The following is a 6,832-nucleotide window of genomic DNA, read 5'->3' on the forward strand; positions in this document are numbered from 1 at the left end:
CGATTCTTCTGGACGGATTTTTACTAAGTCCTACAGGACTGAAGCCTCACTGAGAGCCGTTCTTTGTCCTTGTGACGCTCTGCATACACTGCAGTAGCTATTATTATTTTATTTAATTAAAAAATAGATAGATTTATTTAATTGGCCAATAAACAAAACAAGAACGTGTAACACAGAGCTGCTCATTGCTCTTTGATTGTGTTGGTAACCTGTCATGGTGGCAGACAGGGTCAGAACCGTCACTGTCCTTCTGCCTGGTTACTTCTTGCTTCTTGCACCTTGGACAGTATTCATAGTTGAGTGTTGTTTACCATTGGGGCATTGCCTTAATTTCTATGTTTAATGGAGCAGACAGTTGTGGTTTCTGACTTGGGTGATATGGGCAAACGTCCAGGGTGGTATCTTTTAGGGATGGTAGGAGACCTCCTCGGATTGTGCCACAGAGATGGAAGCAAAGCAGAATGAAGAAGTTTGAATTGATAATGATACTGGTTAAATTTATTTCAGCTCTCAGTATTTAATATCTAGGTGTTTTTATGGGAATGTGGATTTTTCAAATCAATTTGAGAAGCAGTTTTGAAAGGTGCACTTCATTTTATTGTGTCATGTAGCGCAGGGTGCTGGTCTTTGTCTTAACTACAACACTAAGTGGCTCCTTGGTTGCATGTTCTCCCTCATCCACCTTCTTTCCATCCCCTTTCTGTTGGATTTCTTCCAAAATAAATGCCATTAGTGGCAAAAAAGTGAAGTTCATGCTATGTTAGGACAGGAGACAAGATGTTTCCATCCCTGAAATTATGATGCATAGAATCACAAATCTAAATCTAAACTGTCACAGAGTAAACACACTAAAAACATGCTTTATCTGACATTGTTCATTAAAATGGCACATATTTCATGTATTAAAATTAAATATGATAGGTACGCTTAATGATATTGTATTAGTGATTAGGTAATGCATTCAGGAAGTACTTTTACTTTTGATACTTAAGTATTTTTAAAAGCCAGTACTTTTTTACTTTTACTCAAGTAAAAATGTTAATGTGGTACTTTTACTTTTACTAGAGTACATTTTTGTCCATGTATTTGTACTTTTACTTAAGTAAATTTTTTTAGTACTTTCTACAACACTGGCTGGCGCTATTAAAAGTTAACATCCAGCCACCTTCGTGCCACCGCGTGGTTCATGTTTTTTAACCCCTAAGTAGACTTCACTTCGGTCCTGGAGTGTTGGGTTTTCTTGTTCAGTACTGTTGAGACGCTTATCCAGGGTCGCACGTGTACTCATGCACATACAGCTGTATTTCACACATAGTATGTTTCATTTATGCACAGAGAGCTTTTGGAGGAATGGAACTTGACCTTGCATGTTTCACTTTCAAACAAAAGGCTTTCAGTAGAAGTGAAACTTAAGCTGACACCATGATATCATGGCATTCCTTAGCTGACGTAGTTCATCAGACGACCAATAAGGCGTGTCTTAGATATAAAGAATGGATCGTCCGTTTTTGATCAGATGCTGTTTAGTCCCGGTGTATTCACGTCACAACCAATTAGCCTGTGAGGGTAAGCGTCTCTTTCTTTTTAGCGCTAAAAAGAATAAAATAAGTAAAGTCTGATTATTTGTGTTTGACTGATTTTCTGCACGTGTGATCACATGCTTCCGATTCATCGATAGTATATTTGGTTCAACAACTTGGTAGCGCAGAGGATGGTTACATGTTGACACACGTGCAGAGTTGTGCAGATTTGGCCAGCCGTTTGGGCTGCTGCGGCCTGACCGGACAGTGTAACAGCGTTGGGCCCAAAAAATCTAGTAAGGAAGTTTTTTCCTTGAACGCATTTGCACTGTCTGTTGTGGGGCTGCCTAAAAGTTAAAATATCAGCCGTAATAGTTTAGGAAGAGTCAATAGAGCAAGCTGATTTGAATTGTCAGCTGTGTGTACGTTCATGTGTGTGCGTGCAAAGTAATGAAATAGAAATAAAAAGAGATGAAATAGAAATAAAAAGAGATGTTTGCTGGATTGGCTTATTAGTGAGAGGTGGCCGTCTCCCCCTTGTGCCACTCACACAGGTGTGTGAGTGCGTCGGACGCGACCAAGGTTTTGGCTGGGTTTTTGTCGGTTTTTAGATCCCGGAGAAGTGACTAAGCTCCAAAAATAAACGCGTAGCCAATCCGAGCCAGCTCAAGAGAGCTGACCGCAGAGTAAAAGAAAAAGTTGATTACGATAGAGTTGATCGTGATCTGTGCCTAGGACAGCCTGGGACAAAAGTTGATTACGATAGAGTTGATCGTGATCTGTGCCTAGGACAGCCTGGGACAAAAGTTGATTACGATAGAGTTGATCGTGATCTGTGCCTAGGACAGCCTGGGACAAAAGTTGATTGCGATAGAATTGATCGCGATCTGTGCCTGGGACGGCCTGGGACAAAAGTTGATTGCGATAGAATTGATCGCGATCTGTGCCTGGGACGGCCTGGGACAAAAAAGTTGATTGCGATAAAGTTGATCGCGACCTGTGCCTGGGACAAAAAAGTTGATTGCGATAAAGTTGATCGCGACCTGTGCCTGGGACAAAAAAGTTGATTGCGATAAAGTTGATCGCGACCTGTGCCTGGGACAAAAAGTTGATTGCGATAAAGTTGATCGCGACCTGTGCCTGGGACGAAAAGTTGATTGCGATAAAGTTGATCGCGACCTGTGCCTGGGACAAAAAGTTGATTGCGATAAAGTTGATCGCGACCTGTGCCTGGGACGAAAAGTTGATTGCGACAAAGCTGATCGCGATCTGAGCCTGGGACGAAGTATAACTGAAAAGAGAATAAGAGATTTCTTCTGTGTGGGAAGAAAATAAAGACGTTTTCTTTGTGGGAAGACGAATATGAGTTAGAATAAAAGAGAACGTCCAGGGCTCAAAGCGGGGATCCTTTTAGGTGTTCTCTGTCTGTTTGTCAGCTCCGCCGCCGAGCGGAGTGCGTGTGTGTCAGCTGTGGGTGTGTGAGAGCTGCAGACGTTTTTGCTCTCATGTGTTCTGGTGCTGGTGAACTGTAATTTAAACACGGTTAAACACGACAAAACAAACCGTGTTTAAGTTATCAAGTGTGTGCCGTCCCGCCGCCGTGCGGACAGTTAAAGAGGTTTGACTTTGTCTGTGGTGTTGTCTCGTCGCCGTACGAGCAGGTGCCGCCGTGCCCACTAAACAAAACATAAGGTGATTTCTGAATTTGCAAAATGGAGAGTGACTCCAGGGATGAGGGTTACGACTCAAAGTGGGGCACAGGCCCTTGGGTGACTCTCGGGGAACAAATAGACGGACTAATAACTTATCTGGCGGAGCAAGATGAATTTCAAAATAAAGGGGAAGAACAAAAATAAAAAATAAAAACAGAGACCTCCGCCGTGTGTGTGAGTAATAAATTATAACAAAAAAAAAAAAAAAGGCAGGGAGGAGAGAAGAGGTGATTCTTGCTCCAGGCATGGCAGACGAGGTCGACAGGAAGAAATTTGATTTAAAAGGGGGTATAGGACCTTTGTTTATGGTTGGTGAGCAAATAGAGGGAATAACTAGCATAACTAGAAGAAAATCTACAATCACTAAAATTTCAGCAAAAGATCTAACAAAATTTATGCTACTAAATTTCACCAACTTAAAATTATCAGAGTCTAAGCTAATAATGATTTGTAAAACTTTCTCTCCTTTATTAAAAAAGAAAAGAAGGAATATTCCGGTAATACATGCTAGTTTGAAATTAAATTGAACAGTTTTAAGGGCTGAAAATAATTGAGACTGAAGTGTTTATATACCATAAAGTATTTGTTGCATTTAAACTGAACAGTTAATTTAGAATTTCATTCTATAAATGAATTTACATTTTATTACAATGGGTGAAGTGCTCTAGCAGCAGGTAGTTCAGTTACTGCTGGATTCTAACATATGTCTGACATAGTTTTAATAACAATAAATAAATACACTGAATGATAATAAAATATAAAATAAAAGATTAAAGGAAACTTTGATTTAAATAACTGGTTACTTCAAACTGATGATTGTGAATATAAATAACATTTTCTAGACTAAAGTTTAAACTAGGTTTGACTGATTGATTGATGATTATTAAATTCATAAAGACATATTGAATTAGAGGATTTTAGATTTGGTTTAATTTTAGGACGGTAATTTTTGTTTAAAAAGTGTAAAAACCCAAGAAAAAAATAATGTTCTGCAGAGGAGCAAACTTTGGGTTGTGTCATCTGTCAGGAATCAGACAGAAGTGTTCCACCTTGATGAATTTGACAACATCTACATGTAAGATTTCTGATTAATTGCCTCTTTGCTAACAAGTCTCCTACAAACAATGTCACTACCAGGTAAAACTAATAATTTGTAAGCGTGCCGTGCACACCACAGGACAGGATGAAGCTCTATAAGGGACATAGGTCAGCTGATCAAATATTAAATAACAAAAGCAGCAACAGGATAACATAGAACTGGAATCCTCTTAAATTAAGATAAAAAAGAGCAAACAATAGATAAAATTGTTCTAGCTGACATGCAGGCAAATGCTCCAATAGCAAGATCACAAATGAGAATAATTAAAAGGGGCAACACTGAATGATAATAAAATTTTTCAATTAAAAACAAAAACAGAAAGAGGCAGGAGTTTTCACTAAAAGAGGCTGAAGACAAAACAGGCAGACTGCAGAGACAGAACTCAGGCAAAATGAAAACTATTGGGTTCCTGACAGGGACAATAACATAAAATAATTTTTTTAAAAAAAAAAGGGTCATTGCCACCAGCTCTGAACACACTAGCATAAAAATACAGACTTGACTAAAAACAGACTCCACTTCCTCCACCATATACTAGAGACGAAACTCGACCTTCTACGGAAGGGATGTGGAACTCATTTTCGTTTTGGGCAAAATCAAGAACATGAATGCTCTTAAAGGGCCAGTTGTACCAGAATGTATTGATAAAAGCCATTCACAAACTGTTAAAATATCACGCATTTCTTAAATATCATTGAATTTTTGTGATTTTTTGCAATAAAAAGTGTTTGTGGTAGTAATTTGGAAATATTTGCACTTATTTATGACGGTAAATTTGACTTTTTATTACTCGCTGTACAGGTCATATAATGGGAAATCAATTAGGTTTGAGGCAGCTGTTTAGTTCAAGTAAGGAAGTTTCACAGTTTTTATTAAAACTGCAAAAACTCCCAATTATTTGCTCAGAAAAGTGCAGGGATTTGTTGATTTTGGTGAATTTCCCTGATAATTCTAAAAGAAACTGGAGCGACTGATTGATATAATTTGGCAGTAAACGGATAGAACTGCATTAATTTGATTGATGACATAATATTTAAGCACACTTAGTGTTTAGTTTAGAATCTGGAGGGCCGCACAAACCCACAGCGGGCTGGATTTGGCCCACAGGCCTTCAGTTTGACACGTGTTCTAAGCGGATATATCCCCTAATTAATATCACAGAAGGTACTTTGACAGTCAAGGGGGAACTGCTACCCCACAAAACTTCAGGAGTCCACACTGGGAATAGAACCCCGACTTGGACTGTATTAGATCAAACCCCATCATCACCAAATCCCATGTTTGGTCCCAACTAAATGACATTATATCTAGAAACCTGGCTCAGAAAATCTACAGTTAATCTTAAAGGTCCATGCACAAACTTAATTGAAATGTTTAAAGAAGCAGTTTTAAAAGGCGTCCCTGAATATGTTATGCAGTCTATAAAACACAATCAATGATCTCGCAGGGTGTGAACATGTGAGATGGAAAAGACACCTGCTTCATCACCTCTTAAAGGCGCAGGACGAATAAAAATAAAAAACAGTCTTGAGGGCTTAGGCACTCAGACGCTGAAACTCCAATTGCAGGAAGCAAAACAAAATTACATTACTTAAATAATAATAATAAAAAAAAATAAAAAAAAACATGTGATGGTTGCAGCAGCATCTTCTCAAAATAAATCTACACAGGGTAAAATTCCAAATTACTGGCAAAACTCTAATCATACTGGGGGGGGGAACTGGTTCCTCCTCCTGCTTTTTCTTTTTTATCCTCAAACAGATACAGAGCGTTTCCTCGTGGACGGGGATGGCGTTTGGCTGGATGTGGATGGGGAGCCATGGGGCAAGGTCACGGAGCACGAGGCCAAGGACCAAAGGAACTTGACGTGCTACCAGTGCAGACATTTTGGACACTGGGCCAAACACTGTGTGAACATACCAAAGACTGCCAGGTTTGATCCCCAACAATCCTTATGTGATTCCTGGACATTGCTTTCAGGGGAATACTGAGGCCACACAGAACATCTACTGAAACACTGCTGAGGACCCCGGAGACAATGTGGGTACAGCAGACCCCATGTTTTCTGCAACAGTGGAAGGAAAACACACAGACTTCCTGGTTGACACCGGAGCCACACATTCCACTCTGAACTCTGCTCCTCCTTTTTCTCTGACATCAAGAACTGTGTCTTTAACAGGGTTCTCATGGACTGAACAGAGTCTGCTATTCACGATGCCTCTGACCTTCACCTTGGGTAATCAGAATATGAAACATTCTTTTGTAAGTTTTCCTACGACTCCCATGAATTTGCTTGAGCGAGCTTTGCTGATAAAGATGGCAGCAACAATCATGTGCTCGGCTGATGGAATAATTGTTGCTTTTCCTGATGGCACCTCCCTTCTTTGTGGAAATTTCCAAACAGAAGGACAGTATCTGATCCAGCCAGTGGTGTCTGAGTTTGCTGACATCTATTGGGGACTTTTAACAAATTTACCCTACAGCAGCCTAATGTCAACGTT

General features: G+C 39.7%; 1 long non-coding RNA gene across 1 annotated transcript; it reads left to right on the forward strand.

Annotated features, from left to right (window-relative positions):
- Positions 1-1,529: 1,529 nt before the first annotated feature.
- On the forward strand, positions 1,530-6,416 carry LOC122828423. Its single transcript, XR_006370229.1, has 2 exons — positions 1,530-1,566; positions 6,093-6,416. It is a non-coding gene; the product is annotated as an uncharacterized LOC122828423 (long non-coding RNA).
- Positions 6,417-6,832: the final 416 nt, after the last annotated feature.

This window comes from Gambusia affinis, linkage group LG03, assembly GCF_019740435.1.
Source record: "Gambusia affinis linkage group LG03, SWU_Gaff_1.0, whole genome shotgun sequence".
Lineage (NCBI taxonomy): Eukaryota > Metazoa > Chordata > Actinopteri > Cyprinodontiformes > Poeciliidae > Gambusia > Gambusia affinis.